This window comes from Mustelus asterias, chromosome 12, assembly GCF_964213995.1.
Source record: "Mustelus asterias chromosome 12, sMusAst1.hap1.1, whole genome shotgun sequence".
NCBI classification, from domain to species: Eukaryota; Metazoa; Chordata; class Chondrichthyes; order Carcharhiniformes; family Triakidae; genus Mustelus; species Mustelus asterias.
In genome coordinates this window covers 39,021,933-39,048,489 of record NC_135812.1, presented here as the reverse complement: position 1 = coordinate 39,048,489, position 26,557 = coordinate 39,021,933, and positions in this window count along the sequence as shown.

Here is a 26,557-nt window from a genome sequence, read left to right as displayed (position 1 = left end):
TGTTGACGATTTAAATGTTCGATTTAGCCATCTATTCACATATTTAGCCCTGGTGTGAATGCTACAGAATATGATAGGATAAGTTTAGCCACAATAAAATGGGAAGTCTTGCTTCCATTTTGGCTCATTTATATTTTCGGTATCCATCTTATTTGTAGTAAATGCATTCTGTCTAAGAACCGGAGCCCTCATCAGAATTTAAAGCTCTCAGCTTTCCAATGCATGAAGCTTTTCTTTTTATGACAGATGTTACAGACTTGATGCTCTTGACCAATCTGACTCCTGAAAGTTAATGTTAGGCAGATTCGCTCAAGATCAAAGTTTCATAAATTAAGTGAAATACTTTTAAGGAACAGTTACATAAATCTCACTGTCCGTGCAGAGCGTGAAGCAGAGATGTGGCTGTAAAACTGCAACTGTGATTCGCTGACCCAGAGTCACTGGCAACAAGACTCAGTAGCTGCACAGAGTATGAATCAGAGACAGGACTATAGCAAAGGCAATTCTCTAATCAACAGGCACTGATTGTGAGGAGACAGTCAGAGACAGGGCTATAAAACTACAAACATAATTCTCTCATCCACAGCCATGATTAGCAAGAATCTTCAGAGGCACAGAGTATGAGTCAGAAGCAGGGCTGTAAACGAGGCCATTATCTGACCCACAAGTACCAGTAGTAAGAGTTTGTGTCAGTATTTTCCTTTTATTAAGAAAATCTACATTGCAAAGTCCGTGGACTGACTGATGTAAGCCAGAAAGACTCCTTTACAAAATAATTCATTTCAATTCACAGTGATCTGAGGGATGGTGTTAGGTACAATTAACATTGTTTACTAATCATTAACATTCAATAATGACTATCACACCAGTTCCACTTTCTGCATTGTATCAGGTATTCTTCCTGAATTTTCTGTAGCATTGATGGATGTTTTCCATATATAACAAACGTCATGTAGCAGGACGAACACATGGTGTGTGACTTCATCCCTAGCATGATCTAGAATGTTCCAAAAAAATGACATTCAATGATAAAAATAATATTTCTGCTGTAGAGGCAAGGGGTTTTGCTGGTTCATTCAGGTGTGGGTTCTGATGGTGTTTTCCTGGCAAAGGGTAGCAGTTTGGAAATTAGAATTAGAAAGCGTTGGGTTTGTCTTTTGAACAAAGTTTCAATCACTCTCATGCATAACTATAGTATAACTCAAGTCCTTTCTGACAGTTAATAGCATCTGTCATAACTGAGGGGAAGGTTGGTATCTGGAGTTGTTGTTTTAGAATGTCCCCATCTATTAAGTTCTGATGATAGCAAAATGACTTTCTACTGAGCATCATTCAGGGATTAAAGTTCCTCATTGCTTCACAGAATCTGAAAGCGTGTAAGGAGACCATTTGGCCCATTATGCCTGTGCAAACATGCCATCCAATTGGTCCCATTTCTCTCTTCTTTCCTCATAGCCTTGCAAATTTTGCCCTTTCAAACACAAGTCAAATTCTCTTCAGAAAGTTAATATTGAAACCTCTATTATAATTCTCTTAGGTAATATGTTTGCGACATATAAAAAAGATTTCTCATCTCAACTCTGCTGCAATATGCCTTTAAGGGATATCAGCATGGCAGAATGTGATCCAGTCTTAGTTTCACTTTTGCTTTGAGCAGAACACATACACACAACTCTGATGTCTTCAAGCTGTATACTTATGTATAACTAGTCCCCTGAGCCTAGTCTTAATAAATGAATTTTATGAGTGATTGAGGACTGTGTCTCATACAGTAAATAAGCCCAAGATATTATTTCATTATGATAATAAGACAAGGTGATCGGTGATGGTAAGATAGGTGGCAGCAGGATTCAGTACAGGTGCGACATGATGAACAGCCTTAGACCGTGGGATTATACTCATTGGAATTCAGAAGAATGAGGGGAGATCTCATAGAAAAATATATAAGATTATGAAGGAAATAGATAAGATAGAAGCAGGAAGATTATTTCCACTGGCAGGTGAAAATAGAACTAGGGGGCATGGCCTCAAAATAAGGAGGAGCAGATTTAGGACTGAGTTGAAGAGAAACTTCTTCACCCAAAGGGTTGTGAATCTGTGGAATTCCCTGTCCAGTGAAGCAGTTGAGGCGATTTCACTGAATGTTTTTAAGACAAGGATAGATAAATTTTTGAACAGTAAAGGAATTAAGAGTTATGGTGAGTGGGCAGGTAAGTGGAGCTGAGTCCACGAAAAGATCAGCCATGATCTTATTGAATGGCGGAGCAAGCTTGAGGGGCCAAATGGCCTATTCCTGCTCCTAGTTCTTATGTTCTAAATGACATGACAAGACCCTTTACAGTTTGGTCCAACCACAACAAAGCTCCAGTGTCAGAGAGTGTTGAAAACATGTGTAGTGACTGTGAAGACAAGCTTTGGAGACACAGCACTGAGATGATGCTCAAATAGAAAGCTAGTATGCTGACAGATCCCTCGTGGTGAGATTGCAGCACGCAGCCTGTCCGTCCAGTGAGTGGGACAGTGCGTCTGGAGGATCAGGTTAGCTTATCTGGGAAAAGTGAATGGAGTGACCAGCGTGGGGGCCAGATTAATAGCAAGCAAGGGATTGTCAAACAAAACAAACCATCATAAAAATCGGGCCAGAAAAGTTTACAATTATAACGGATCGCTTTGGGAGTTGCTGAACAATAAATTGAATAAAAATCAAAAGCCCAATTACTCTGTGTTACATTCCTGCCACAACTCACTTTGGTGGGCAGAGTTTCACAGCTACAGTGGCACTCATTCCAGAAGGAAAGCCAAAGGGATATTGTCAGAATGGCCACACAGTTCCTCAGTTTGAATTGGGATGCAGCTAACCTACTATCCAAATTTAAAATGTTTAAACTATGTACAGAACTATGATTTCGTGATTCAGTTATGTCTAAACCAGATAAGCAAGCCATAACCATTCACCTAGCAATTGCGAATGAAGGTCTATCTCAGCTGAACATGTCAGGATTAACAGAGGAAGAGCTGAAGGATCCCACAAAGATATGGACTACACAGGAAGACCAGTTCAGAATCAAGTTAAACTTTCACATTCACCGACTAGAGTTCATAACCAACAGAATCCATAGACCACTTCGCCCCAGTAGATGCAGAGATGAACTTTCAAATGCACACCTAGCAGGTAGAAATGTTGAGTTGGTAATCACAGCCATTCCCATGGGAACATTCCAGAAAGATCTGCTAGACAAACTTAAAATGTAAAATATTGAAGAACTAATCAAGGATGGACATAAGTATGAAGAGATCCTCATGGGTCAAAGCTTACTGGTCCTAAGTACAATCCCAATTGTTGATGTACTCACTGAAACACCCAAAGCCAGCAAGACATGTGGAAGGTGTGAACTTCTGCAAGCACCAAGGAAACGCCCAGCTGTTCAACAATTCCAAAAAGCATGTGGCAGAGAGGCCATTGGCAGCAGCACTGTATTCGAGTAAAGACCAATACAGCTACAGAGAAAAGCCATATGCTGATCAAAACAGACCGTACACAATGGGTAACACTCAGCTATCAGAATGACCATCTAATATCCCATCAGAAACAAATACACGTGGTGACTGACAAACCAAAAAATGAAAATGAGGTGAAGAGCGGTGAACAGAGTTAAAAAAATCCTGCCACATGAGCAGGATTCCAAACTTTTCCTTCCAGATTGAACATGCTTAATGTTGAGAGTACAGTGCAGAACAACACATTAGACCCAGAGGTCAGTGAGAGCACAGTACAAAACTGCACATTAGACCCGAAGGTCAATGAGAGTACATGACACAACAGCCCATTAGACCCAAAGGTCAGTGAGAGTGCAGTATAGAACCAGCCCATTAGACCCAAAGGTCAGTGAGAGTGCAGTATAGAACCAGTCCATTAGACCCAAAGGTCAGTGAGAGTGCAGTATAGAACCAGCCCATTAGACCCAAAGGTCAGTGAGAATACAGCACAGAACAGCCCATTAGACCCAAAGGTCAGTGGGAATACAGTATAGAAACACCCATTAGACCCAAAGGTCAGTGAGAGTGCAGTATAGAATCAGCCCATTAGACCCAAAGGTCAGTGAGAGTGCAGTATAGAACCAGCCCATTAGACCCAAAGGTCAGTGAGGGTGCAGCACAGAACCAGCCCATTAGACCCAAAGGTCAGTGAGAGTGCAGTATAGAACCAGCCCATTAGACCCAAAGGTCAGTGAGAATACAGCACAGAACCAGCCCATCAGACCCAAAGGTCAGTGAGAGTGCAGTATAGAACCAGCCCATTAGACCCAAAGGTCAGTGAGAGTGCAGTATAGAACCAGCCCATTAGACCCAAAGGTCAGTGAGAGTGCAGTATAGAACCAGCCCATTAGACCCAAAGGTCAGTGAGAGTGCAATATAGAACAGCCCATTAGACCCAAAGGTCAGTGGGAATACAGCACAGAACAGCCCATTAGACCCAAAGGTCAGTGGGAATACAGCACAGAACAGCCCATTAGACCCAAAGGTCAGTGGGAATACAGTATGGAAATACCCATTAGACCCAAAGGTCAGTGAGATGCAGCACAGAACCAGCTCATTAGACCCAAAAAACAGTGAGAGTGCAGTATAGAACCAACCCATTAGACCCAAAGGTCAGTGAGAGTGCAGTATAGAACCAGCCCATTAGACCCAAAGGTCAGTGAGAATACAGTATAGAACAGCCCATTAGACCCAAAGGTCAGTGAGAGTGCAGCACAGAACAGCCCATTAGACCCAAAGGTCAGTGAGAGTGCAGTATAGAACCAGCCCATTAGACCCAAAGGTCAGTGAGAATACAGTATAGAACAGCCCATTAGACCCAAAGGTCAGTGAGAGTGCAGTATAGAACCAGCCCATTAGACCCAAAGGTCAGTGAGAGTGCAGTATAGAACCAGCCCATTAGACCCAAAGATCAGTGAGAATACAGTATAGAACAGCCCATTAGACCCAAAGATCAGTGAGAATACAGTATAGAACCAGCCCATTAGACCCAAAGGTCAGTGGGAATACAGTATAGAACAGCCCATTAGACCCAAAGGTCAGTGAGAATACAGTATAGAACAGCCCATTAGACCCAAAGGTCAGTGAGAATACAGTATAGAACAGCCCATTAGACCCAAAGGTCAGTGAGAATACAGTATAGAACAGCCCATTAGACCCAAAGGTCAGTGAGAATACAGTATAGAACAGCCCATTGGACCCAAAGGTCAGTGAGAATACAGTATAGAACCAGCCCATTAGACTCAAAGGTCAGTGAGAATACAGTATAGAACAGCCCATCAGACCCAAAGGTCAGTGAGAATACAGTATAGAACAGCCCATTAGACCCAAAGGTCAGTGAGAGTGCAGTATAGAACCAGCCCATTAGACCAAAAGATCAGTGAGAATACAGGAAGAAAGATGATTGAGGTTGAACTTCCTTTCATTTCTCCCGATTATCTTATAACTTGATGGGAAGATCAATGGAAACTTGGGAGCAATGATGTAAAACTATTCCTCCAAGCTTTCGAAAGATTTACCACCAAAATTGCTTTGATCAGGAATGGCCCTGCAGAAATTTAAATAGTGTTTACCTTTAAATGCCATCTATTTAATGTGTTTAGTTTGAATTTGCTCCCTGGCCTGAAACTTTTTATAAACAACACGAAAACAACATTAGCTTTGACCTTTCTTGTCTCACTCCAGACTCGCAAATTGGAAATATTTCACATCTCTCATGTAAAGCATACATTATATGATAAGAGTTAATTGAAGTTGGATTGAAACAGTCAGAGCCAAGGGAATGTGATGCAGTTTACTTGCTGCAAAGCATCTCAAAGGTGCCAAGTTGCTAATTATTTTATGAGAACAGGATTTCTAAAGGGGCTTCAAATTGAACCAAGTCTGATCCATCAGGTGGCAGCAGAGTGCGTGATCACCAATCTGTAATAATAATTTGGTTGGAAGACCTTGGTTAAAAAACCCACACACTGGAAACTTCTGGAAACTGGTCTATGCAGAGACTCAGAGATAGGAATGTGGTAAAAATATAGTGGCATTCGCAGTAATGTCTCTGCCAGAGTAACAATGGTAGATATCGAATCATAGAATCCTACAGTGCAGAGACAGGCCATTCGGCCCATCGAGTCTGCCACCAACTACAATCCCTCCCTGACACTAAGGGGCAATTTAGCATGGCCAATCCACCCAACCCGCACATCTTTGGACTGTGGGAGGAAACCGGAGCACCCGGAGGAAGCCCACGCAGACACGGAGAGAATGTGCAAACTCCACATATCTTGCTGATTACAGCTTGACTTCTTCTAAGCTTCATCCAATCACTTTTCACCCCATTTCCAACAATAAGTGTTCTATTTCAGAAATCCAGTTGGTGAAGGATAGTACTGGAACTCATCTTGACTGAGTCTTGCATTTATTTACAGTGCGAAACATTACAAGCATACGCCTCCTAATTCAACTGCAGTTTCATTATGGGTCTCTTTCTATGTTCTCATGCCCTCCAGGGCATGTTAAACACAACTGATATCCAATTTAAAATGAGAACTCTTCAGTTGGTACTGAAGTTGAGGGATGTTAGTGCAATTTCAGGTACCCATTGCCAGCAGCAAGAATCCTGGGTCAGATGAAGTCCAAGTGAAAGGGAAAGGTCTATGGTACAGAGAAACCAATCAGGTTAGAAAGGCGTGATGATGAGGCAAATCAGGAAGTCGTGACTGTCTCTCTAATGTTTCCATTGATCAGAGTGATGTTGAATTATATTGACCAGAGATCTTTTTCAGTTTCTGCTCTGTGATCTGAACTAGGATGGTATCCAATAAAATCACTGAACTAAGGTGGGAAACACTAGTCAGGAATCCACCCAAACTACCATCCACTGGCCTCTGTTTGAACATGTGTGGCCAATGCCATTAGTTGAAGACAGGAATATAGAAATCTGTGTTTGACTCACTACTAACATGCATTGCCAAATGTCAGACATGAATCATTCACACTTGGGCAAGGTCTCGGTTGGTAACAAGAAATCAAGGTCTCCAGAAGAGAAGGAAGGAAGAATACTGCTGAATTGGCAGGGAGATTGCGGTTGATTTTAAAATCAATGAAACCAATAAATGAAACTCCTTGCCCATTCACTTCTGCTATATAAAACCCATCTAACTCAACCCATTTCTAGTCATTCCCATTTTATAGAATCAAGCAAACAAAACCTTTTGTCATGCACTACCACTAGCTCACAGAGGATCCCAGCGATATATAGCCTCTTGCCACTTGATCACCAGGGATTCATTATGTTCCACAGACCATCACTGGATCATCAGAAACTGTAACAGTTCTATAAGGCTCTGTTTACAACTCAGCCAATGCAGTCCCCTTCATATAATGCCTTCTCTTACTGAGAAAGGCCAGCTGGTACACAAAGAAAAGGCCAACATCAAGAGAGAAAGAGATGTGACAAATTAAATATTACTAAAGGAGAGCACAGCACAGTGGCACAGCAGTTAACACTGCTGCCTCACAGCATCAGGGACCCGGGTTCGATTCCAGCCTTGGGTCACTGTCTGTGTAGAGTTTGCATGTTCTCCCCGTGTCTACGTGGGAGTCCTCCGGGTACTCTGGTTTCCTCCCACATTCCAAAGATATGCAGGTTATTTGGATTGGCCATGCTAGATTGCCCATTGGGGGGGAATTTTCCCATCCTACCCACCATGGGAATCGTAGTGGGGCGGACACGGATCACGCAAGGTCCGTTGACCTCGGGGAGGATTTTCCACTCCTGGGGCGAGCATGGCTGGAAAATCCCACCCTTAGTGTCCAAGGATGTGTGGACGATTAGTGGGGTGGAGTCGTGGGGTTTTGTTGGGATGCTCTGCCAAAGAGTTGGGATAGCCTCGATGGGCCGGATTCTATGAGTAACACTAAAATAGGGTTTTGAAAGCAAGTCAATTGTAGGAGGAAAGCAATGGTTAAAAAGGAGGGGTAGTGACCCCTATTCTCCATTATTTTTGATCCTGCCTAAAATCCTTTCACCCTGTCATACAGCCAAAGCCAAAGTGGCAAAAAAGTTCTGAAAGTTAGTTATATTGTTCATTTAATTTTGTTGCTGTGGTACTTGCAATTATTAACTTACAACAAAACAATTTAAAATGTTACAAAATGTAACATCTGTTCATTAACATTCTCTATTTTCGGGTGAAAGTTACAATCAGCATGATTCCCTTAACCACTTAACAAGCTTGGACTAAATCCCTCCAAGCATCTAAATGCCTGAATTAAAATAAGGACGTGTTTAGCCAATAATTGCTTTGTTGACATAATACAGTGAAGAATTGGCCGAGTCTGTTAAGTCTTTGACTACAATGGAAATAACAATCAGGAGGGATGTAAAGCAACCTATGAGGCTTTTTACATTCTCGTACAAAGCCAATAATACTCCAATGTTTTATTTGAGAACTCAGCCAATTGTAACTTTGACTGTTTAAAGGCGCAGGAGATGTCATTTTTAACATTGTTTTTAAGCTCATCTTTAAGCTTCTTAAAGCTCATCTTTAATGTCTTCTCGAACATTCTGGAGATGCTGATGGTGAACACACATTGACTCATGAAATATTCGACATGTCATCTCCTCAGCTGCTTTTTTATCCTCTTGTGTTGCAGATTGGGGTCAATATTGTCCACTTAGTTTTTCTTCACTCCTCAGGTACAAGGTGGAGAAAACCAGTGTGTTGCTGATGGGAAGTCAATGGCTTCCTCTGTCTGAATATATATATTATACACAAATGTTTCCTGTTTCAGTTTTCACCATCTGTTTCTGTTCCCTTTGCTAGCTGTTGCATTTTCCTTGTTCAAAGAGTTAGACATTCTTTTAATGCAATTATAATGCAAGTTATACAAAAGGGAGCATCTCAGTCATGGCACAGTGAGTAACACTCTCACCACTGAGCCACAAGGTTCATTCCAGACCCTCTCCAGAGATTCATGCAGTACTGAGGGAGTGCTACACTGTCAGAGATTCTGTCCTTCAGATGAAATGTCCCATCTGCCCTGCCCGATGAATATAAAAGATCCCACAGCCCTCAGTGAAACAGGGAATTATATTCTCCTGGATATCCTTGCCCACACCTCTACCTAAAACATAGAAACATAGAGAATAGAAGCAGGAATAGGCCAATAGGAGCAGGCATACGTCATTCGGACCTTTAAGCCTGTTCCACCATTCTGTATTATCATGGCTGATCTTCTATCAGCACCATACTCCAGCACTTACCAGGATGTTGCCTGGTATGGAGGGCTTTAGCTGTGAGGAGAGGTTGGAAAAACTTGGTTTGTTCTCACTAAAACGATGGAGGTTGAGGGGTGACCTGAAGAAGCCTACAAGATTATGAGGGGCCTGGACAGAGTGGATAGTCAGAAGCTTTTTCCCAGCGTTGAAGAGTCAATTACTCGGGGGCATAGGTTTAAAGTGTGAGGGGCAAGGTTTAGAGGAGATGTAATGAGGCAGATTTTTTACACAGAGAGTAGTGGGTGCCTGGAACTCGTTGCCGGGGGAGGTAGTGGAAGCAGATATGATAGTGACTTTTAAGGGGCATCTTGACAAATACATGAATAGGATGGGAATAGAGGGATACGGTCCCCAGAAGGGTAGGGGGTTTTAGTTCAGTCGGGCAGCATGGTGGGTGCAGGCTTGGAGGGCCGAAGGGCCTGTTCCTGTGTTGTAATTTTCTTTATTCTTTGTTCTTTGTTCACTCTCCCATATCCCTTGACACCTTTAGAGTGCAATAGGGTGGCACAGTGGTTAGCACTGCTGCTTCACAGCGCCAATGACTCAGATTCAATTCCAGCCTTGGGTGACCCTTTGTGTGGAGCTTGCACGTTCTCCCCATCTCTACGTGGGTTTCCTCCGAGTGCTCAGGTTTCCTCCCACAGTCCAAAGACGTGTGGGTTAGGTTGATTGGCCATGATAAAATTGCCCCTTAGTGTACAAAAATGCATAGGTTAGGTAGATTAGCCATGGTAAATGCATGTGGTTACAGGGATAGGCTGGGGGTGAGAGGGGGTGGTGAGCCTGGGTAAGGCTTCCTTTCAGAGAGTCGGTGCAGACTCGATGGGCTGAATGGCCTCCTTCTGCACTGTAGGGATTCTATTCTGTGGAGTCGAAGGGGCGAATTTTACTGTCCCGCCCACCACAGGAATTGAAGTGGGTGAGATGTGGACCATGGAAAGGTCTGTTGACCTTGGGCAGGATTTTCTGGCTTCGCAGTGAGCAAGGCCGGAAAATCCTGCCCTAGAAATCTATCTATTTACTTTTTACACACTTTCAGTGAGTTGGCCTCCCAAGTCTTCTGTGGTAGAGAATTTCAGAGGTTCACCAACCTCTGAGTGAAGAAATTTCTCTTCACCTCAGTCCTAAATGGCCTACTCCATATCCTGAGACTGTGACCCCTCGTTCTAGACTCTACAGACAAAACAAGACCCCTGCAGCCAGACTGTCCAGCCCTGTCAAAATGTTATACATTTCAATTAGATCCTTTCTCATTCTTCTAAACTCCAGTGAATACAGGCCCAGACAACCCAATCTCTGCTCCTAAGACAATCCTGCCATCCCAGGAATCAGTCTGGTGAACCTTCTCTGCACTCCCTCCATGGTAAGTATATCCTTTCTTAGATAAGGAGACCAAACTTGCACACAATACTCTTGGTGGGGTCTCACCAAGGCCCTGTACAGCTGCAGTAAGACATCTTAGCTCTTGTACTCAAGTCCTCTTGAAATGAAGGCCACCATTTGCCTTCAGATGATCATTGTAGTGCACCACAATGTGGTCCCACTACATACACATGTGGGCTCACTGCAAGCAGCCATGATTATTGACTTATTTTAATCTCCCCACAGGGGAGGCAGCCGGTAGGATCAGTATTACAAAATACTCAGCTTTTATACTGCTCTCCCCTTCAGAAAAAAACATTTATACATTAAAATATAAAATGACACAAGATGTAATTTTCCAGAATACATTATAACTAAACCAACATCAACAATATGTGAAAATTTAACAGGTTGGGTTGCATGTCTGTTGTTACTGTAATCACAACCAAAACATATATAACTGATGCTGCCAGAGTAATTTAGATGTAAAAAAATGTTTTTCCTTAACACCAGTATGTTTAACAAGAAATATTTGACAAGAAATAACAAAAAGAACAACCTTTTCCTTCTTCCTTCCTAAATATGTTTAATTAACCAATCTGGCTTCTTTCTCCTTCTGCCTGAATACCTCCTTTCATTTCCATTCGCTGAAACCTGCTCTTTCAACAACTCTGACTGTGTCAAATCTGAACTTTGACGACTGACTCCGCTTAACGGTTGGGACTGCATCAATGATTAATTTATCTCAATCAAAGGCCCTGACTCACATCACTCATTTCATTGCTGGCTGTGCTGGCTCCCACATTTCCGACATGGTAACAGGGACTGGCTGGGATTTTATACTCCTGCACGTGAGGGCGCTTAATTTGGCATGATTGAAAAGGTCAGTTTGGAATATTGGTCTCCTGACTTTGATGGCGGGTTAAAGGCAGGTCAAGTTTCCAGACGACCAACATCGGAAGCCCCATCACATTCATTGCCATTTCATGCATGCTCTAAAAAAACCTCCAACCACCTGTCTGGTATCAGGTTTATCTCCCAAACTAACTTCCCTGTTGGCGAGGATTTAGACAATTCAGTTTTGCGACTTGGAGGTCAGTAGATGTTGCTTTCTCCTTTTTAATCCCCAGGTTACACTTAACCCCTACAGTTTAATCCACAGTTTAGACACAATCCCTACAGTTTAATCCACAGTTTACACACAATCCCTACAGCTGAATCCACAGTTTACACACAATCCCTACAGCTGAATCCACAGTTTACACACAATCCCTACAGCTGAATCCACAGTTTACACACAATCCCTACAGTTTAATCCACAGTTTACACACAATCCCTACAGCTGAATCCACAGTTTACACACAATCCCTACAGTTTAATCCACAGTTTACACACAATCCCTACAGCTGAATCCACAGTTTACACACAATCCCTACAGCTGAATCCACAGTTTACACACAATCCCTACAGTTTAATCCACAGTTTACACACAATCCCTACAGTTTAATCCACAGTTTACACACAATCCCTACAGCTGAATCCACAGTTTACACACAATCCCTACAGCTGAATCCACAGTTTACACACAATCCCTACAGTTTAATCCACAGTTTACACACAATCCCTACAGCTAAATCCACAGTTTACACACAATCCCTACAGTTTAATCCACAGTTTACACACAATCCCTACAGCTAAATCCACAGTTTACACACAATCCCTACAACTCCTACACTTCAATCCCCAGATTACACTCTGTCTCTACAGTTTAATCCCCAGGTTACATTCTGTTCCTACAGTTGAATCCCCAGTTTACACACAATGTCTACAGTTTAATCCCCAGGTTAAACTCTATCCCATCTATTATGGAGTCTGCAGATGGAAGAGAGTTTGACTTTCAATCAGAATGCAGCAAATTAAATTGATGTTCGTGGAAAGAACATCCTTCTATCCTTTTTGTTATGTCAGACATTTCCTTAATGTTCCAATGTGGTTTGCAGGTAAAAGGAGACTGCTGATTTGTGAATATGATTTTACAGTGAACAAACATTCAGTGTAATGGGATCGATGGAGCTGTAATCATTCCAGGAGGGGGTGAGTGGCTGAGTGGAGTACTCCATGCATTTCATTCACATTATAAAATAAGCATAGATTTCTTAAAGGATGCAGTCAGGTTGATATTGATCAAGAACGGTATAAATGTTAACATAGAGGAAGTGACAGTGTATGCAATCCTGCTTGTCTGTGTGGTTGAGAGCATCATGTGAGCTCAATTTATACTTAATTAGAAGATAAGGTTAAATATCAAAAGGATTGTTTGAGTAGATTTTAGTTTATAAAATTCAAGCCCGAAATTCAGTGCATTCTCAATCAGTATCCTGTCAGTGCAGGCTGTCAAAACAGGGTGTCGTTCAACCACCTTTACATTAGTCGATAGAGCTGTAAAGGTGCAACAATATCTCCACTCCTGTTTTGTACTTGTCAGCGTGAGTGATGCAAAGGAGGCCCTTGCTCCTCTCAGGAATAATGAACTAGGATGGTAACAGGGGTGTGGTTTGAAAGAAAAACTCAAATAAAGGGCTTAGTTTCCCTGGAGGAAAACAATGCCAGGCTTTGAGAGGGTTAAGCACATAGAAATGGCTCACAAGCCAGTAACAAGGAGGAATATCGACTCATGATCATCGCCAGATAAATGAATGAAGGGGTTGGAGAAGAGTTTTCTCACAGAATGGTATACAGAAAGTTTTGCCACAAATATTACTGAGGTGAGACTGCAACCTCACTTAATGAGAATTGGATAAGTGTATGAGAAAATACAATGAAAGACAGGAAAATGGTAGAGAGGTCACTGGATCATAGAGGAATGGGTGACAAATGCTGACCTTGCCAGCAACACCCACATCTCATGAACGATTGTAAATGACACAGTATAGATGAAGGCCATTCGGGCCAATGGGCTGGTGCCGGCTCTTTGAAAGAGCAAACTAGTTAAATGCCTCATACACACTCGATCACACAGCCCTGCATAGATTTCATTCTCAATGACATTTAACACTATCCAATCTGCTCACACCACTTTTACAGACAGTGCATTGAAGATCATAACACCTCAATGAATTAAAAATAGTATCCACATCTCCACACACCACTCGCAACTCCAGTCCTTTTGCAAATTATCATCAATGTGTGTCCTCTGGTTACTGATCCCCTCCTGCCTTTGGAAATAACAGGCTGAATTTTGCACTCCTGTGGGGGAGGGTTGGCAGGTGGGTGATGGACATGAAATTGGGCACAATCCCTGGGCTCTGATCCATCGCCCACCCACCCACGCTGTTGCAGTTTTACCCGTATTGGGGGGATCTCGAGTGGCCCACCTGCCCATAGGTCAATTAAGACCCTTAGGTGTCCAATTAAGGAGGCAGAGGCTGGCGCCAAGTGGGAGGCCTGGCAGCTTCCATTGCTCAGGGAGGTGTTTTCCTCTCCCCCCACCACCCTCCAACCCCCTATCCAGCCTGCCCCTCACCCCATCCCCTCACACCCCTCTTGGCGGGTCTTGCCACCATCCTGCCAGCCTGGCCCCAGCAATACCTCCCCAACCTTTACCTTACTGTCCAGCTCCATTTTCGATCTCTGCTGGGATTGGGTGCAATCCCAGCAATGGCACCACTCCCATTGGCGCTGCCAGGACTAGTGGGCTGCCCAATTTGACTGGGGAAGAAACTACTGCCTGAAGGTAATTTAGGATCCCCCCGATGGGGCAAGATACCAGAGTAGGCACAGGTTTGACTATGACCCTTACACAAGGGGGTTCAGGGACCCTTGTACAAGATAAAATTCCACCCAATCAAAACCTTCAGCATTTTGAATCTCCCCTTAATCCCTCTGCTCCAAAGAGGACAATCCCAGTTCGCTAGTCTCCCCAGATCACTGAAACCACATCCCAGGGATATAAATTGGCACTGGTTGAAGAGTCAGCCCTTGCATGGATGCAATGATTTTAAATTCAATGTAATCTCTAAGTTCCTATACAATGTGGCAGAAGAATGCAAAATAAAACTGAACAATAATGCTTCACAGCCTCTGTCATTTGGAAAGAAATATCCTCCAGATTTTAGCCTGTAATCTTGCTCTGTGGGCTGGCGGGGTGGAGGTGGAGAATACAGAGATCAATGCGCACTTTACACGATCATCAACCCTTTCAGTACATGACCTCTGCATGTTGACAAAGATTGTAAGGACTGGGTTAAGGCGGGTAAAGTCAGTTCATGGGAAGCTTGTATCATTGCTTAAAGAGGATATTGATTGAATAGCTTGAATTGTTAAGAGTTGCATTTAGCAAGTCAGAAGGTAGAGCAATTAACTAATGAAGCTTCAAATAAATGACTGGATTTTAAACGCTAAGGATTATAGAGCTGAGATAAGTTTTGTGACTTTGAGTCTTCATTCTATTTACGCATTGAGTACTTCTGCAGAGATCAGGGTGCGTTAATAAGTAAAGCTGTAAAAAGTAATGACCATGTCTAGATGCTGGGTTACAATTCCAGCGACTCGCCTGTGACTCTGACTTGTCCACTCTGACGGAGCAAGCATTGAAAATATATTTTTAGTAAGGGTCCATTTCAAATTAGCTGATCGTGTTCGGCAGTGTCTCTTAATGAGAATCGGTTTTAATTCATTTTTCATCTGGATGAACAGTGGGTATAAACTGGGATTGAAATGTCCTTGAACAGAGAGGAGAGCTGATCCAATTAAAGAGATTAATTCTCCGTCCTGAACATGCATGGACAAGGAGCTGACCAAGAACAATGAGAAATTGTAGTCAGGGTTCCCCCTAATGGCTGGATGGGTAAATGCGAATAACCTTTTTATTTGCTGGGAGGCCGAAATGATAGGATGGTTCAAAGCCCCTGGTGCAGGACACCACCATGGGTGAGAAGAGGAAGAGTTAATCAAGTCAATCAATAAATGTGAGGTCAGAATATGTCACGCTTGGATTTTAGACAAACAAAGATAAAACTGAAGGAGGTGAGCTTCTAGGCAAAAACGGGGGGGATCGTTTTAACTATCGCTATAGTGTAAAGGGGGCAACATCAATCAGACATCTTATTGTACACCAATCCTGCTTTCACTGCCATTGATTTCAAATCAACAGAAGCTAACTATACAAAACGGCCATTTGGTGTCTTCCTGGTTTGTCCTACTCAACATTCTCAGAAGACTAAAGAAATTTGGCATGTCTGCTCCGACTCTCACCAACCTTTACAGATGCACCATAGAAAGCATTCTTTCTGGTTGTATCACAGCTTGGTATGGCTCCTATTCTGCCGAAGACCACAAGAAACTACAAAAGGTCATGAATGTAGCCCAATCCATCACGCAAACCAGCCTCCCATCCATTGACTCTGGCTACACTTCCCGCTGTCTCGGCAAAGCAGCCAGCATAATTAAAGATTCCCTGCACCCTGGACACTCTCTCTTCCACCTTCTTCTGTTGGGAAGAAGATACAAACCTCTGAGGGCACGTACCAACCAACTCAAGAACAGCTTCTTCTCTGCTGCCATCAGACTTTTGAATCGACCTATTTCGCATTAAGTTGATCTTTCTCTGTACCCTTACTATGACTGTAACACTACATTCTGCACTCTCTCATTTCCTTCTCTATGAATGGTATGCTTTGTCTGTGTAGCGTGCAAAAAACAATACTTTTCACTGTATACTAATACATGCGACAATAACAAATTAAATCAAATCAAAAATATTAAGGGTGATGTAACGGTAATGGTGTTGTCACTGAACTAGTAATCCAGAGACTAAGGCTCTGGGGATACACATTCAAATCCCACCATGGCAGCTGGTGGAATTTAAATTCAATTAATAGTCACGATAATGGTGAGTATGAAACTGCTTTCAATTATTGTAAAAACCCACTTGGTTCACTAATGTCCTTTAGGGAAGGAAATCTACTGTCCTTACCTGGTCTGGCCTACATGTGACTCCAGAGCCACAGCAATGTGGTTGACTCTTAACTGGTAGTGAGCAAGCCACGCAGTACGTGGGCAATTAGTGATGGGCTACAATGCTGGCTTTGGCAGCAGTGCCCACAACTCAGGAAAGAATAAAGAAACAAAAAGCAGTAGGAGGCCAAGTTGAACAAAAACTGGATGATCCACCTGGTCTTCTCCAGAGGTCCCCAGTGTCACAGATACCAGTCTTCAGTAATCTGACTCACTCCATGTTAAGTTAAGGAATTGGTAGCTCACCGAATGCAGCAAGACAACAGCCTGGCTCTAAGTACTGAAGATTTTTCTCCAGAGCTAAGCGAACCTCTAGTCAAGCAGTGCCAGGCATTGGCTCGGCCTGGTGGAAAATTGCCCAGGTATGTCCCATTCACAAAAAGCAGGACAGACCCAATCCAGCCAATCATCACCAGTCTATTCTCAATCATCAACTACGTGATGGAAAGTATTTTTAACAATGTTACCAAGCGACACTCATTCACCAATAACATGCGCAACAAAGTTCAGTTTGGAGTCTGCCAAGGCCACTCAGCTCCTGACCTCCTTACAGTCTTGGTCCAAGCATGGGTCAAAGAGCCAAATTCCACAGGTGAGGTCAGAGTGACTGCCTTTGGCAACAAGGCCTCATTTGACTAAATGCAACTTCAAGGAGCCTGAGAAAACTGAAGTCAAGGAACTCAGGGAAAAACTCATCACTTGCTGGGTCATAACCAGCACAAAGGAAAATGATTGTGTTTGTTGCAGGTGAATCCTCTCAATGCTGGGACATCAATTCCTCAGGGTAGTGTCCTAGACTCAACCATCTTCAGCTGCTTCATCAATAATTTACTCCATATCAAGAGGTCAGAAGTGGACATGTTCATTGATGATTGCACTGTGTTCAGTTCCATTGTGACAAGTAACACTCACACGACACAAGTGCTAAAAAGTGGCCATTTCCAATGAAACAAACTCTAATCACCTTCTTTTGACAGTCAGTAGCAGTACCATCACTGAATTTCTCATCATCAACACCCTGTAAGTCAACATTGACCAGAAGCTTAGCTGGACCAGTTACCCAAATACTGTGCCTACAAAAATAAGTAGAGACTGAATTCTGCAGTGAGTAACTCACCTCCCGGCTCCCCAAAACCTGTTCACCATCTTCAAGGCATAAGTCAGGAGTGTGATGGAATACTCTCCACTTGACTGGCTGAGTGCAGTTCCAGCAACATACAAGAAGCGCGACACCATCCACAACAAATCAGCTCCCTTGACTGGCACCCCTTCCACCATCTTAAGCATTCACTCCCTCCACTGTGCTGCAGCAACTTGCCAAGGCTTCTGTGACAGCACCATTCAAACCTGCAATCTACACCACCTAGAAGGACAAAGGCAGCAGATGCAATGGAACGCTACCACCTGCAAGCGTGTCTCTGAGCCATGCATTGTCCTAACTTGGAACTATTTCACCGTTCCTTCTTTGTCGCTGGGTCAAAATCCTGGAACTCCCTTCCTAACAATACCTTAGGTGTCTGTCCACCAGACGGTCTACAGGAGTTAAAGAAGGCGGTTCACCACCACCTTCTCAAGGACAATTAGGTATGGGTGACAGATCCTGCCCTGCCAGCAACACCTACACCCCATGAATGAATTTTAGAAAAACATTGATCTATGTCTTGTGTTGAACAATATTGATGCTGAAAATGGAGAAAAGCAATTGGGTAATTGATGCTGTGAAATGGGAAGATTTGAAGAAAAAAGACCAAAAGGAGGGAAATGTTGGTCAGTACAGCATTGAGCAAATAGACATAAGCACAGATCGTCTAAGAGCAGAGATAATACACATGGCAACATAAATACACAACAGTTTACATCAGCAAAGCTAAAATGATGCCATGCCTCACCATGCAATGCTTTACTGTTAGTTTTGTAGATCTTAGGCAAACCATGTGTCCAATATGTTCTGTGTTCACTTGTGTGGACACTTGTTTGCATTGGCCAATGCAAAGAGGGCTGGGAGCCTAAACATAAAATATACATGGGGCATGAATGTGTTGTACAATGAGTCCTAGTTTAATGTCGCTTTGTTTCACTTTAATGTCAGTAAGTTAATGGGTCTGTAATCTGGCTGAGGGTCGCAAAATATGTTTTAATGTTGTTTCCTGCATGACCCAATTGGCAATATTTCAGAGTTACCTCTCCCCTCACCAATTTACGGGTTGTGGCTTCTCCCTGCTCCCCAATCCACCCTCTCGCCAAACCTCCCATTCGTTGACTCACCCTCTTGAGGCTTTCCTCTCCCGGTCTTCCATTTCTGTTGAAGATCCGAAGTCAGGGCTCCGATGTTGTGGAAGTGCGAGAACCAGTAGTGCAGGTGTGCCGAGCTGGGACTGTTACAATCCTTGTGTTTTTTTTAGATGCTCCAGGATAATCTTAAATTGGATGTCGGTATAATTCTTAGCGCAATCAGGATTGTTTCGCAAGTGCTGTCCAATCACGGAATCACATTTAATGTTGGACGTGATTAGTGGAATTTTACAGTCCTGCCGGCTGATGGGGTTTACCGGTGTTATCAAAGTCAATGGACTTTTGGCTGGCTCACCATGGCCAGAAAATCCTATCATATGTTTTATGTTTTGTCAAGCACGGGTTGGTTGGATATGGTCAGTAATTTGTTTGTTGTAAAAAGCCAAAGAGATATGTTGTTTGATACAATCCACCAATCATTGGGATGTATGGCCAACATACCTGGCATCAGGCTGGCACTGAACACATTCTTCATTTGGGTGATAGGCTTTTCGGCTTGACGGCAGCATCCTGGTCATGGAGAATATACTCGTGTTGCTACTGCACAGTAGCAGCGTGAAACAATTAGCTTCACCTTCAAGGGTTCTCTCAATTTCAAGAATCATTCCTTTAGATTGGAAAATTATGCATGTCACTCCAATATTTAAGAAAGATGAGAGAGGAAAACCAGGGAATTATGGACTGGTTAGCCTGACATCTGTTGCTGGGAAGTTACTAGATTCTATAATTAAGTTTAGGGTGACTGAACATGTTGACAATTTTCAGTTGGTAGGAGAGTGAGCATCGATTTGCAAAGGCTAGTCTAATGTGACAAACCTAATTGATTTTCTTTTAAAACTGACTAAAGTCGTTGGCAGGGGAATATCAATGGATGTTATTTATGTGAACTTCAAGAAGGCAGTTGATAAAGTGCCTTGTGAGAGACCTAGCTAATGTTGAAGCTGATGAAATAGAAGGTATATTCCTGACCTGGTTAGAAAACTGACTGAGCAGCAGGAACAAAGCATATAGTTAACAGCCTGGATATAACAACTAGTAGTGTCCTCCTCCCTTCAAAAGTCTCTGTTGGAGCTTTAACTTTTCCCTTATTTATTAACAATGGAGATGCTGGAACTGAAAGGCATATATCCCAGTTTGCTGATAGGTAGCATTGTAAGCAGTGCAGACAGCGGATAAGAGATAATGATGGATTAAGTGAATGGGCAAAACGGCGGCAAATGGATTTTAGTGTCCGCCAACATGAGGTCTTCCACTTTGAAAGGAGAAAGCATAGAACAGGGGGTTTTCTAAATGGTGAAAAGCCAGATACAGTGGAGGTTCAAACAGACTCAGATGTCTAGGTACGTGGATCACTAAAATGTCACAGATAAAGAGAAGAATCAAAAGGCTAATGGAATATCTAACTGACTGAAATACAAGTAGGTAGAAGTCTTGCCTCAGCTATACAAAGACACCTGAAGCACAGTGAGCAGATCTGGACCACTACCTCAGGAAGGATATATTGGTTTTGGATGGAGTACAGCACAGATTTACCAGAATAATACCTGGATTGCATGGGTTAGTTAAATTGCTAGGAGAGATTACACAAACTGGGATTACATTCCCCAGAATTTGGAAGGATAAGGGGTGAAGGGGAATGGATAGGACTGAGAGAGGAGTTTATGACACTACCTTATTTGCTACCACATAAACCTGTTGGACTTTAACCTGGTGTTGTGAGACTTCTTACTCGAGGAGTTTATGGGCAGTGGTACAGGGGGCATTGTCTAAAACTCAGAGCCAGACCTTTCCCGGGTGAAATTAGGAATCATCTGTGAATGGCAATTGATGCTTAATCAACTGTTAATGTTAAATCAAAGAATGGTAGATCATTGTTTGCCAAAGGTATTGAGGAATATAGTAGCTTTACGGAGTTAGTTTGCAGATCAGCAATGATCTCAATAAATGACAGAACAGGTTGAAAGGGCCGAATGGTCTGCCCTCATTCTATTAGTAGACCATTGATTAATGTTATCTAGACGCCAGTACCCTCACTGCATTCACCAACAATTCCTCTCCCTGATCACCAACCACGTTGGAAGAGCAGTATTTCAGAGGGAATTTAAGGTGGTCAGTTGCCCCCAGATAAAGCTGTGTAGAATGTTTCGAGACATATTTCTTACAGTAGGCTATGAGTTCTGTCATCTTCAAAGGGTTCAGAAAAAGCTTGTATTTGTGACTGTAGGTTCTGACCTCATGTCACTTCCTTCTGCCCACCAACCACCCCCCCCACACACACACAAAACTCCTCTCAGCCCCTTCAGCTGCTGTGGATTTCGCATTTCAACCATTATTTTGTAAATTGAGTTTGTATCTTTATATGCCCTGTTTGTGAACAGAACTCCCACTCACCTGACGAAGGGGCAGTGCTTCGAAAGCTTGTGGCTTGTGCTACCAAATAAACCTGTTAGACTTTAACCTGGTGTTGTGAGACTTCTTACTGTGCTTACCCCAGTCCAACGCCGGCATCTCCACATCATGGCTGCTATAGAAACAACAGAATGCTTTGTGACAGGTTTGAGAAAACCGCCATTAGCCTGTAAAAGTGACACATATGATGATGTAACTCCACTGAACTTTGAACCAAGAATTGCCAGCAGGAGGCAGAGACATGTCTGAAGGAACCAGTCATTGAGATGTACATGTGAGATCCACAAAAGAAATCTGGACACAAAAGGCAGAATTCCCCATATTCCCACCAGTGGATTCCAAGGCAGATAGGGGGAGGAGTTGGTGAGAAACCCAAAAACTGTCCATACGCCAATGTGAATTATCCACGGGATCTTCCTCTGGTGCCCACCATGGCAACTCGGAAAACCCACTGGGGGGTGGGAAGAAACTGATTTGCATCCTGCTAATGGAATGGACTTGAGGCCTGACAGAATCTTCCACCCACATCCCCCACTCCCCCATCCTCCCCACCCTTGATTCTCTGCGATGCCAGAGAAAAAACATGCTGGTGCCAAACACATCTGGAACAATGTGATGTGAAGATGTCAGGATTCACCTGGGCAATGCCTGAAGCTGCCTACAGAGTTCAGAATTGAGACGGCAGCAACCCTGGGGCCCGGAACACCACAACACTGGGCGGCAGGAGCGTCAATAAGTGGAACTTCCAATTCAGTGACATTGAAGAGATCCATCTTCCGGCCTCAGTATGTTTCCGGAAATCTACCTTCATTCCCAGAGGTGGGCTTGGTGATGTTGGGCATCTTTTCAATATGGCACCTTGGACATGGCGTCGGACAATGTGCCATCACGCCTGACCTGCCACGGAATACGGTGTGAAGCATTCGTCTGCACAATTAAAGAGGTTGAGTCTGGAAGATATGGTGTGTTTAACCACCAGCCTCCACAACGGGACACACTCCACGTTCCCACCCCTCCCCCCCCACCACCAGACTTTGTCCCAGAGGAGCGAATCCCACTAAAGAATTGAACAACGAAGACGATATCTGGAACCTCCCTTGCAGTCAGCAGGACAATGGCCCTAATCTAATGGATAGTAGATTCAGCAGATTTTGACTGATCATTAGTTTGGGCCAACAGGTGCTTGAAGATTCTTGGACATATTTAATTGTTGTGTTTTTTTATTTAATTCATGTATTGGTGATTAAATAAAAGATCTCTGTGAGAGTTAGTGTATCTGTGCTTTTCTGGTAAGGTGAATTCAAGTCCTCAAGCCCCAGTCTAACACACACTGCAGGGGCTGGGAAAGTTGTATAAAAATTTACAACCCAAACATCACCCTATATCACCTGAAAGCCTTCTACTGGTGGACCTCTGCCTTCTTGGAGGACCCTGACCCTGGAATGGGAAGCCTGGGCTTGTGCGTTCTGTGGGTGGCCAGGCATCATGGACTGACTGGTGCACTCATGTGTAGGGGGTGGGTCTGCAAGCTGATTACTGGTGAGGACGGTCTGACAGTGAGACATGTCAGTGATAAACACAGCTACAACTCAATTAACTTGCCTGTATTCTGATTGCGGACCCAATTATGCCCACTAAATCACCACTGATGTGTGTGAGTGCAATTGATTGTCACTCAGCAGTTAACCCTTGGCTCACTGAACTCCCCATTCAGTAACTGCTATGGTCTCCCAGCACCATTGGCTGAGAGGGTAAGCACATGCATTCCCTTTGACAGTGAGGGCGTTCAGCCCGAGGAAATTGCACTGACCCATCAGATATTTGCAGAAGTGTGTTTTGACAAGTGCCTGTTGATCAGGCTGCACATAAGGCCTTGGAGTAAAACTTGGGACAATGTCTATGCCTTACATAGAGCTGAAGACACAGAACAGTAACCTTAGCTATGGCCACTTGGTTAAGCTGCATAGAGCAAGAGTGGCCTTGTCCATTCTGGGAACAAGTGAAGGAGGGTCATCAATGAATAATGGCTGCTGGAATCTGAAACCAAAAGAGAAAATGGCAGAAAATCTCAGCAGGTCTGGCAGCATCTGAAAGGATAGAAAAGAGCTGATGTTTCGAGTCCAGGTGACCCTTTGTCAAACACCCTCGCCCACAATGTTCGACGAGACATTCTTAACATTTCTAACCCTGGTGCTATATCCCGGTGCATACCCAGCGGAGGTGGGGGCAGCCTGCTGTCTGCAACGTCCTGTTGTCTGTGGTGATCTTGGCAGGCGTCCTCTGGAGGCTGAGATCTGGAGGGTCCCGGCCTGCTTTCAGGATCTTGCTGTGTGGCAGTGCTCCCTTTCTTGGCCAGTGCAGCTAGAGCTGAGGCAATCACAGGAAGAGGGGAATTGAATGGGCAGGACACTCCTGGAGCCACCTAGGTGGATAGCCCCAGGTTATGCACTAGCTGATCCTCCTCTCTATGGGTGCCCAAGCACCCCTGGCTTTCTCCTCGGGATAGAGGAATAGCTGGAGTGAGTTCCACATACCCCATCACCCTCTGGCTTTGACATTTGTGGATGCCCACAAGTACCTGTACTATGGAGTGCGTGTCCTTCAGCAGTGCAGGATAGAAATCTTGCACCAAGGTCTCAGTGGAGACCACCACTCTTGCAGTTCTGACTTTGTTGCATTGGGGTATCAACATAATCACCTCAGGCAGAAGGAGGTGGGACTCCTCCATCCTGTCTTTCAATCCAAGCAATGTAGCTGACATCTCTTCTTGATTTTCCCGGTTTGCATTTGAAACTCGAGCAACTGAGGCAAAACCGAGTCCAGAGGCTCCTCATCTGACTCAGCCTCAGCAGATTCCCGTCCTCCAGCAGACTGCACGTTACAGCACCATGGGACATTCCAGCACCATGGGTCATTCCTGCACCATGGGACATTCCTGCACCATGGGACATTCCAGCACCATGGGACATTCCTGCACCATGGGACATTCCTGCACCATGGGACATTCCAGCATCATGGGACATTCCTGCACCATGGGACATTCCAGCACCATGGGACATTCCAGCACCATGGGACATTCCTGCACCATGGGACAATCCAGCACCATGGGACATTCCTGCACCATGGGACATTCCAGCACCATGGGACATTCCTGCACCATGGGACATTCTTGCATCATGGGACATTCCTGAAACCAGGGACATTACTGCATCATGGCACATGCCTGCACCATAGGACATACCTGCACCATGGGACACACCATGGGACATACCTGCACCATGGGACATACCTGAACCATGGGACATACCTGCGCCATGGGACACACCTGAACCATGGGACATACCTGCACCATAGGACATACCTGCACCATGGGACACACCATGGGACATACCTGCATCGTGGGACATACCTGCACCATAGGACACACCATGGGATATACCTGCATCATGGGACATACCTGCACCATGGGACACACCATGGGACATACTTAATCCATGGGACATTACTACACCATAGGTCATACCTGCAACAAGGGCAATATCTGCACCATGGGACATACCTGCATCATGGGACATACTTAATCCATGGGACATTCCTACACCATAGGTCATACCTGCAACATGGGCAATATCTGCACCATGGGACATACCTGCCCAGCCTGCTGTAGATCAGAGAGGGAAGTGCTCACCAGCTTGTGACCCTGAGGCCTCTCCATAACTAAGTCCCACTGAACAGTGTGTTTCTGTACTCGTGGAGGGTGTAAGTGAGCACTGTGACCGTTCTTCAATCCCCAATCTGAGAATTCATCTTGGCTGCTGTTGGAGGTCTTTTGGACCAGGTTGATAGATTCCCTGGGCTGGCCCCCTGATGTGCCTGTGAGAGAAGGGAGATTTCATTAGTGCATGGGCAGGGGCTTTCAGATACAGGAAATGTGACTCACATCGGTCCTCTGTGATGGATGATGCTGTGCTGAGTCCTCACATGGTTCATCACTGCCCTCCTCACCGTCGGCACTGGAGTGCTCATCTTCCTCCCCGGCCAGCTGGAGGGGTCTCTCCTCGAATTCAGAGAGAACTCAGTCTCAGGCATCCCTCTGCCCATCCGTGGCAATGGAGACCATTCATCCTCTTGTGGCACTGGATGCCGCGCTCTTGTACAGGGAGTTGGCACTGACCACCGCTGCCACCGCCTAGCAGGCTGGGTGGGTGTCCTGGCTAGTTGTTTTCTTCCCTTTGCGAGGGTAAATGGTGTCACCATGTGCCTCCACTGCATCCAGCAGTCTGGTGAGAGAGGCTTCTGAGAGGCTGGGGGCAGACTTCCTAGCAGGCAGGGGTATCTGTTAACAAAGAAGAAGTGGGGCAGCCCTCGTCAGTCTTTAAATGGGGTGCAGCCATGAGTAAGGTGCTGAGGAGATGGCGGATGGGTGAATCAGAGCCTGGCCACCATGGAGCTGGTGAATCCCATGGAGACATTTTTTTCTAACTATACCAGCCATCTCTGCCCGCAGGCTAAACGCTGCTTTTCCCACCCACCATCGGACTCTACCAAATATTGGGAAACGTCCACCCATAATATCAAAATATAATTACTCACCAATTCTGCAGATCATGAAATATACATTACATATGAATGCGGAGTCCAAACAATAATATAGCTCAGGTCTTTTTCATTTCTTAAGTCATGTGGTTGTATTTCATGGACTTTATAGTCCAGGAATAATCCCTGGACATCTGCTATTGTGTGTGTACAGGACACAAAAGAAAACATGCTATCTCACAGTCAATCTGCCTCCCACCTCTATCCTTCAACACAACTTTCCTCACGTATGTCTGTTTCATCAGTATGCCATGCTCATTACTCCTCTGACCTTTCCCTGCTCTGCACACTCTTCCTCCTCTCTGCTCCTTATTATGTCCAAATAATACTTCCTTATTCTTTCATTTTTTCTCAAGACCTCTGCGGAGTGGAATTACTCATTTCTTCTCCTACAACATTGAAATTCCAAGTTCAGAGCTGTCACATCTCGACTTTACAATATGTCTGGTCTCCTCTTCCACTCTTCCCAACCTCCCTGCTCTCCTGCACTGTAGATACTTTTCTAATGTCAGTAAAATGTAGATAGGATGCAGTTTGTTGGTATAGATCAAACTGGAATGATCAAACACC